The following is a 7,593-nucleotide window of genomic DNA, read 5'->3' as shown; positions in this document are numbered from 1 at the left end:
CAGTAAGCAATGGCATGAATCAGGGCTTCCCTTGCATGCATGATTGAGAGCTCTGTCCCCCACACACCCTGCCCAGGCACTCTGCTGTCCCCTGTGCGTGGAGGTGGCAGTATGGGGTGCCCCTACAAAGCCCCACACATGGCAGAGCAGGGCTATAGCTGTGGGTTTGCATTGTTCCAGTGCAAAGCAAGTGGTGGGGGGTGGTTTCTGGAGCTTTTCACCACCTGAGCCCTGCAGTGTTTGCACAGCACTGACCTCAGTCTGGGTTCAGCTCTCCCACAGTGCCTGAGTGCATTATGAGTTTGTAGACACAACTGCCTGGAAACCAGGTACTCTCAGGAGCTTGTTGACTTTGCTCTGTTGTTCGTCTTGAATACCAGGTTTGAAAGGCAACCTGTGGCTTTGTGCTTATTTCCAGCTTCTATTTACCTACCACATTCTTTCAGCTCTGAGAGCCTGTGTTTCATTCACCTTGATCTGCAAGTCTCCAGGTGACAGACTTGTCCCCTTCCAGAGTGCTCCTCTCTCTGCCAAGGCAGCCCTTTCTCTGCAGCCACTCATTTGCCCTGTCTCATTTGCTTTCAGAGTCCAGTCTCTAATTTACCTCCCCCACATCCTTTTTGGCTAGTAAGTATTGTTTCATCTGTGGTTTCACTCCCTGGTTTAATTCTTTTCTTGGAGCATGCAGAAGGCTAGACCACCCAGGAGATGAACATGCTGGTCTAAGTGGTCTTACTGGTCTAAGTGCTACCCTGGTGAGCTGCCAGAGCAGTGCAAAGGGGGCTAAAATACCTCATTTCTTCAGGCAGTTTTGTAAGGAGAGCTTCTTGGAAGGGAGGGACATGGCTTTTATGGGCTGTTACACTGTTCTCCCCAAATAGCTTCACTGAGGAGGGGCAGCCAGGGAGAGATCCTACAGATCTGGGGAGGTACTGAGGTACCAAAGAGACAGCAGATGTGTGCTGAACTTTATAGTGCCTGGGTGCTGGTCAGGTGGCAGTGTACTGTTGGTGAATTAGGAAATTGTGTCTGAGTTCAAACACTCTGGGCAGTCTGGTCATGGGCCAGCAGAAGGGAGGTCCAGTGGTAGATATGTCATGCCAGATAGCAGGGCTTCACAGGGTCTTGACTGGAAGAGCACTCAGCCTTGATATACAACCTGGCCTAAAGCAATGTCACTTCTTGCCCTTGTGTTTGGGTATATCCATCAAGGATCAGTGGGCAGGGGGTGAAACCTGCAGGAGACAGTTGTACACACAACAGAAAAACACCAATCTCAGCAAAGCCTGATAGAGGAAATACTAAAAGAGAATATAAAGCTTATTTGGGTTTGGGGTTCTTTAGTGGTATGTTCCTCCCTCTAATTAATTGCCCTAATGAGAGTGAGGCTCTTATCAGACCCATGAGAGAGTCCAGCTGGGAAGAGTGGGGGAGAAAATGGAGGGTTGATTAACATATGAAGAGTGGTAGTGAGAGGTAAAGATTGCTGTTGACCACAAGCAAATTCAATCAGGCTGTGTCCTTTCCTCTTTTCTTTCATGTTGAGAGCTGTTTGCTCACTGCAGAGTCATTGGGGACATTACTGAGAAGTGGGGAGGGTGGCATTCACTGGGAATGCTGCAGCTGCACCAGTGGTGTGACTGCATCTCTCCTCACTGGAAAGAGTGAAGCTCTGCAAGCTGAGGGGCTGTCAGTGCCTATTAATAAACAGGGATGAGGAATGTTTCTAGGCCCAGAACTACAACAACAACAGCAAAACTGGTGATGCATGGGTTTGTTCTCTGAGTGTCCTGTATATGTCCACAACCTCCCAGGCTGATTCTCAGCAAGAGCTGTGGTCCCCTAGGCACAGAGGAGCAAGAACTATTGAGAGAGAGAGAGCTCAAATATGAATGGTGAAAGATGATGAAAGCTCTTTCCTCTTTCTTATGTAATTCAGGGTTTTTTTTAAAGAAGGCAGTCAGGCTGTCTGACTATGATCTGTGTAGTGTCAAGAGATACAGCTGTGGGCTCAATACTCCCAAACCTGCTGATGTTTGTCTGTGCTGCAGGTGTGCTGGACCTCAGTGGGTCAGGGGCAGAAAATGTAGGTGGTGTGTGGGTGTATAATGAAACCCCTGTACCCTTATGCTGCTGTCAGGTTGCATCATATTTGCAATCAGACAAACAAACCAAGGGGCTGGGGAGCCCAGCCACTCTGCCTGCTGACTAATCTTTCCTCCCCACGCCTCTGGCTGCTGAGCCCTGCCGTGGGCTTTTGGCACACAGGAACCCTATGGCTTGGTTGGCTGGGAGCTCAAAGGGGTTTGACTGGCAAGAGGAGCCCCCAAGTTGGGGACTCTCCACTGAACCTTTTTGCCTATGGTGTTTTGAGCAGGGTGTAGCAGCAGCAATGACTCTCTAGAGAGTGTGATGTTACAGAATAAAAGTGTGGGTGGCAGTAATTCCCAGCTCCGTGACAATGAGCCACTGATATCATCACACATGCTGGGCCAGATCCCACATTCCTCCTTTTGCCTGAGTACCTGATGAAAGCAGTAGGAATTGCTATCCAAGATAATGATTGCAGGATCAGGTGGATGATGACACCCTGCTTTTCTTATCGCTTTATCTCTGGCACTGCCTCTCTCCATGTCTCTTTCCACTAGTGATGTTTTCATTCTATGCTCACAAACTGTAAGGAGAGCCCCAATATGCATATGATCCCTGGAAACTCCACGAACTTTTAGGGAAAACACTCCTTCTGCTTTGTTTCCGGCAATTAAGTTGCATCAAAAGATTCACAAAGCCATGTAATGTCTTGCTGCTGTTGCCCTGGGCAAGCAATTGCTGGGTGATCTATAGTGAGGAGCAGCTGAGGAGGTGGCTGGGCAGCAGTACCTGGGGAAGGGGTGCAATAAGGTGAGATTACCTGTGTTTACAGACCCCCTTCATCAATGCCTTTGAGATCCCACTCTTGACAGTTTACATGGCTGAAGAAATCTTATCAGGCATGATAAACAGATTCAAATGTTTGTATGATTGCTGCTGTCTCTGCTCCCTTGCCCTGGTAGGACTTTGCATAATGCTGTGGATCTCTGCAGGCTGAGCTTCTCTGGCTGTTTCCCAGTAGTAGAAGTGAATTTGTGTCATTTGAGAATCTGAAAGAACTGTGGGAAGTATGAGTTATACACACTGTTCAAACTCCAGCATTTCTGCAAGCTGAAGCCTTGGGGAAAATGAAATATTTCCCCTGCCCAGTAGAGCATGTCAGCCCTGCTGACACGTACCCTGAATTAAACCCTGAGAAGGGTTGGTGTTTGCAAAAATCCGTACCAAAACGACATGGTCTGGGAGGCTGACACAGCTCTGTAAGGGACACTGAGCTCTAGATGAACAATTAAACCCTCCCAAATTTGCTTGAGTGAAATCAAAGGTAACTGAGGCATCAGTCATCACCTGCCTAAACTGGAATACATGTCCTTACAGCTGCTGGCAGTGGAGGACCCACAGGCTGCTGTGCTTAGGGGTCTCTTTTCCTGTGTGGAGGTTAACCATGGACGAGGGACAGAGGAAGGCTGAACTGCAGAGGTGTCTTGGTGCAAGTGCAGGGGCACAAATATGGCAGCCAGACCTTTAGGTGGGTGCTATTCAAAGGCTGAGGCTTGGTTGGTAGTACAACCATAAACCAGTTGGGTTTTGTGTTTGTTTCTAATGTGGCAGTAGGAGATTTCTCCTACTTGAGAGAAGAACCTGCTGAAGGATTTTACATTGCACCCACTCACATTCTTAGACATGGGAAATTAGTATAGATTCAGTTAATAGTTTGTGCACTGGTGATCATTCTGCCCAGGGACAGGCAAGAGACTTGTGAGCTCCCACATTTGAGTGCTGTTCACACCAGATGCGAGAGAGGGGAAGAGAAGTTGAGAGCATGTCCCTGTCAGGACAAGGTAGTCCTTAGTTTGGGTGGAAGCAGAGCTGTACTTCAGACACTGTTTTGACAGCTGTTGGTCTCAAGTGGGCTGTAATCATAAGAGATATAAATATGCAGCTTTCTCCCCATTTTTCTATGTTGTCTGAGGATCTGAACTACACTCCTCATGTTTGGGCCCTGGGGCTATGGAGGGGCAGGTAGGGGAACCATGGGGAATTGTGCTGATGGGGACCTGCCAAGGGCCAATCCTGTCATTCAGACATGTTGAGGCTGGAAGAATTTTTCAAGTATATTGTGTCAACTGTATATGAACCTCATCCTTTTAGGTGACAGTGGCCATAGTGAGGTGACACTTTGTGTCTTTAGGGACCCCCATTCCCACTGTGAGGGCTGGAGAGCTCAGCTCCTTCTTAGAAGATTGCTAGTGGCACTGTCCCCAGCGCTGCTTGGTGCAGAGAGCAGCATCAGGAGCTGCAGGATCCCCGACTCCAGCCCCACACATGATCACACTTGCCGGCTCCAATCCCTCCTCTCTCTGCAGGATGGTGTCCTTTTCCTTATCTATTTCCTTTCTCTAAGTGCTTTGATCTCCGGCTGGATTCAGTGCCAAAGCCAGGTGTTCTGTTCTCAGACACTTTTTTTTTTTTTATCTCTTGATGTTGCAAGGTATCAGTTACTTGATGACCTGTTGCAAATTTGCCTTAAAAGTGTTGATTTAGTTGAGGACTGGTGTCAAGCAGGCAGGAAGATGCCCTGGTCAGCTTTTAAACACTTGTAGCTGTAAACCAGCAGCTTTTCCATCCCAGGATGTGCTTTCCTGCCCGCTCGCTGGGCAGTGATAGTGGGGCCCGACCGAATTATTAAAAACACCCCATTTGCAACTACATTACAGGCAGCTGCTAGTAGATTCCAGCCAGTGTGTCTGATCACGGGACAGCCGTGTGATTCCTGGGTCTGCACAGCACAAGCAGTTCATGGTTTTGAAGCTGTGATGAATTAGTCCAGCAATTCTCTGTCCAAACTCCGTAACTCCTATTTGATAAGAGCAGTTTTTGCTTTGAAGACTCCAGGATAGGGAAACTCCTCCACTTCCTTTGGTAGTTTGTTCCAGTGGTTAATAATTCTTGCTGCTAAAAATGTGAGACTCATTTCTCACATGACTCTGGTTGACTTTTGCTTCCCATTGCTGTCTTTTGTGCTGCTCTTGTCCAGTGTGAGAAGCAGGCTTGAGAGCATTTCAAGTTCAAATTCTAGTAATCCTGTTAAATTTTCTGGAGTACTGCAATTTATTTTCTTCAGGGAAATGTTGGACAAAATATTCAGCAGCTGGTGAGAAATAACCCTTCTGACTTTAAAGAATTGACCCCCACATTTTCTTCTCTCTCTGCCTCCAACTCTGTTCTCCTATCTTTTTCTGCAGCTGATTAAGAGGGAATCCCCTGCTGGAAGAAGAAACTGAAATAGAAAAATCTCTTTTCAGGAATGGGCACTCTGTGGCTAATCAAGCTGGGATTGCATTGTTAGGAGGAAGCTTTCAAAAATCAGGCCCACAGCAATGCACAGCAAGAGAATCTTTTTAAGATCTGCAGAATAAGCTGGTTGGCAGCTTTATATAGAGACGCAATCCAGTTCTTGTGCTTGGAAGCAAAAGAAAAAAATGCTTCAATATGAGTTTAATTACAGTTGTTTTTATAAATCCTTTGCAATGCACACTTCAGCTAAAACAATCTTACAATTAATCTTCTAGACAAAAGCCTGATGTAACCAAAATCTGATATAAAATCTATCTCTACGTCCATATCCCTTCTTGAACTCTAATCTAAAAAGAGAAGAAAAAAACTTTAAGGAGCCAAAAGAGAGAATTTCTGTATCTGGATATTTTTGCAGTGCAAAAAGCCTGAGCTATTAGCATTCAACAGCTAGGAAATATCACCACAATTGTTGCCTGTTGATGGGCGGCATCTCCCACTGACCTGTGCTCACTGGAGAATTGATGGGATGATATTTAATGTGACAGCACTGCTCTCATAGTGTCTCCCAATTTCAAATGTCAGAGTCAAAACTCCTGTCAGTAACTCCTCTGCTTTTTCCTCTATTGTGTCCAGCTGACATGGGTGCCTAGGAGGACTGGGAATATTTGCAGCCAAGTATTTAATGAGCATCCACCACCAGACAGGGTTTACTTGTGGCTGTGTGGCCACCTCCTGCACTGAGCTCAGCATGTCACATCACCTCCAGCCTCCCCAGACAACATCTGCATGGCAGCCAATGTGACAGGCTTCACTGTGCCTTCTCCTGGGGAGTCCAAAATGATCCAATTTAGGCTGACAGCTACAACACACAAGAATAAATATGTATTGTGATGATCCTGTCCGTTGTGACTGGACTGGAAAAACAGCTTCTGCTTAAGTGCTGAATTTGCAGACAAAGAATTGGAGCTGAACAAATGGATAGAATTGCCTGCTGTGAAAAGTGGTAGGTGCTAAATGGTCCTAAAGCCTGGCCCCAATTAAATGCTTTGGGGCTTGGTTTTGGTTGGGAATTTTTTTTCTTTTTGGTTGTGGAAGGCTTTTCTCTGCACCTCTGTCCAGGTACAGCCCCCAGAGGATGTCAGGATCAACCTGTCCTAGCCATTGTTTGGTGCCATTTCTGGCTGGAGGAAGGCATTTCTCTCAATTTCAATACTCTTTCCACACCAGGCTCCCTGTGTAGCTCCCTGGGCTCCTCCCTCTCCAGGATGAAGTAAGTGGTTGAACATTCTTGCCTAACTTTAGACAATGCCACAATTTTCCCCTTATCTTCTTAATTTCAACCATTTTTGTATTTTTTAACCGGAGGTGGTGGAAAAAAGGGTCCTTTCCATCCTCCAGGAAGGCAGTCAAAGAGTCTTTCTTCTGTCACTGACTGACATGTGTGACTTGCCCTGGAAAAAATGGTTCTGTATTTGCCTTTGGACATGGGGTTCCTCCTCCTCTCTGCAGATCTGTGTTCAGAGGGATGTTTGAATCTTCCCTGTAATTCTTGTTTTGATTATCTTGATGCATGACAGGAGGCAGGAGTTTCCATGTTTTTGGAGTGCAGAAACCATTTGTAAAGAACAACACACTGTACATTGTCCTCTGAAACAGGCAGAGCACTGCCAGCAGCAAAAACTGGAGAATCATTAAGTGATTTTTCCAAACATCAGGCCCCACTTTTCCTCTTGTGCACTAGGGTGGAAATGCAACACAGGAGACTTTTACTTAAATGCCAAGTGGAACACAAAATGAGTATATTCATGTCTGAGGCATCTGAAGTGCTCCTCTTGTTGAATATGTCTCCAGCACCTCCCACTTCCACACTGTCCCAGAGCACTTCCTGCTGAAGGCAGGCAGCTCTAAGCCCTGAGCACTTGTGCCTGCAGCTGACCAACCCACTGCACCAAAATCCAAAGTGTCTCAGGGAGAATGGGCTTTGGCTGCCTCTGGCCCCTTCCTGGTTTCCAGCTCTTTCACAGGGTAAATTGAGCCTTTGTCCTGCTCAGCATCATGAGGCCAGGCTCCTGCTGGCAGGGACAATGCCCTCTTGTTGAGGAATCAGGCTGTAGGAAGGGCTGTGAGCAGTGCAGCACCTTCCAGCACCAGCCTCTGATGTAAATGGTGCCAAGGTGAGGGAGGGATGCCAACCTGCTGCTCCTT

The sequence above is a fragment of the Oenanthe melanoleuca genome, chromosome 6 (assembly GCF_029582105.1).
Source record: "Oenanthe melanoleuca isolate GR-GAL-2019-014 chromosome 6, OMel1.0, whole genome shotgun sequence".
Taxonomy (NCBI): Eukaryota; Metazoa; Chordata; class Aves; order Passeriformes; family Muscicapidae; genus Oenanthe; species Oenanthe melanoleuca.
The sequence above is the reverse complement of the archived record's forward strand: the minus strand, read 5'-3'. Positions refer to the sequence as shown.